Consider the following 1,117-nt stretch of genomic DNA (forward strand, 5'->3'; position numbering starts at 1 on the left):
TTGGAGTAAACAATTTTGAGTTAAAGCCTCAATTAGTTTCTCTGATGTAACAGAATTGCAAGTTTCATGGACTTCCATCAGAAGATCCTTTTTAGTTCTTAACTGAATTCTTGCAGATCTGTGATACTGTTAAGACCAATGGAGTTGATCCTGAGGTCTATAAGCTTATGCTTTTTCCTTTTGCTGTAAGAGACAGAGCTAGAATATGGTTGGACTCTCAACCTAGAGATAGCCTGAACTCTTAGGATAAGTTGGTCACGGTTTTCTTAGCCAAGTTCTTTCCTCCTCAAAAATTGAGCAAGCTTAGAATAGATGTTCAAACCTTCAGGCAGAAAGAAGGTGAATCCCTCTATGAAGCTTGGGAAAGATACAAGTAATTGACCAAAAAAGTGTCCTTCTGATATGCTTTCAAAATGGATCATCCTGGATATATATTCTATGATAGTCTGTTTGAATTGTCTAAGATGTCATTGGACCATTTTGCAGGTGGATCTATTCACCTGAAGAAAATGCCTGCAGAAACTCAGGAACTCATTGAAATGGTTACAAATAACCAGTTCATGTACACCTCTGAAAGGAATCCTGTGAGTAATAGGACGCCTCAGAGGAAATGAGTTCTTGAAATTGATGCTCTGAATGCCATATTGGCTCAGAACAAAATGTTGACTCAGCAAGTCAATATGATTTCTCAGAGTCTGAATGGTTTACAAAATGCATCCAACAGTACTAAAGAAGCATCTTCTGAAGAAGAAGTTTATGATCCTGAGAACCCTGCAATGGCAGAGGTGAATTACATGGGTGAAGCCTATAGAAACACCTATAATCCCTCATGGAGAAATCATCCAAATTTCTCATGGAAGGATCAACAAAAGCCACAACAAGTCTTTAATAATGGTGGAAGAAACAGGTTTAGCAATAGCAAGCCTTTTTCATTATCCTCTCAGCAACAGACAGAGAATTCTGAGCAGAGCCCCTCTAGCTTAGCAAACATAGTCTCTGATCTATCTAAGACCACTCTAAATTTCATGAATGAAATAAGGTCCTCCGTTAGAAATTTGGAGGCACAAGTGGGCCAGCTGAGTCACTGAAACTCCTCCTAGTACTCTCCCAAGCAATA

The 1,117-nt window shown here is 38.9% G+C and overlaps 1 non-coding gene across 1 annotated transcript; it reads right to left on the reverse strand.

Annotated features, from left to right (window-relative positions):
* Positions 1-299: 299 nt before the first annotated feature.
* LOC112699787 (small nucleolar RNA R71) lies at positions 300-408 on the reverse strand. The gene has a single exon (XR_003152725.1). It is a non-coding gene; the product is annotated as a small nucleolar RNA R71 (small nucleolar RNA).
* Between the last annotated feature and the right edge of the window lie 709 nt (positions 409-1,117).

Source organism: Arachis hypogaea, chromosome 6, assembly GCF_003086295.3.
Source record: "Arachis hypogaea cultivar Tifrunner chromosome 6, arahy.Tifrunner.gnm2.J5K5, whole genome shotgun sequence".
Classification (NCBI taxonomy): domain Eukaryota; kingdom Viridiplantae; phylum Streptophyta; class Magnoliopsida; order Fabales; family Fabaceae; genus Arachis; species Arachis hypogaea.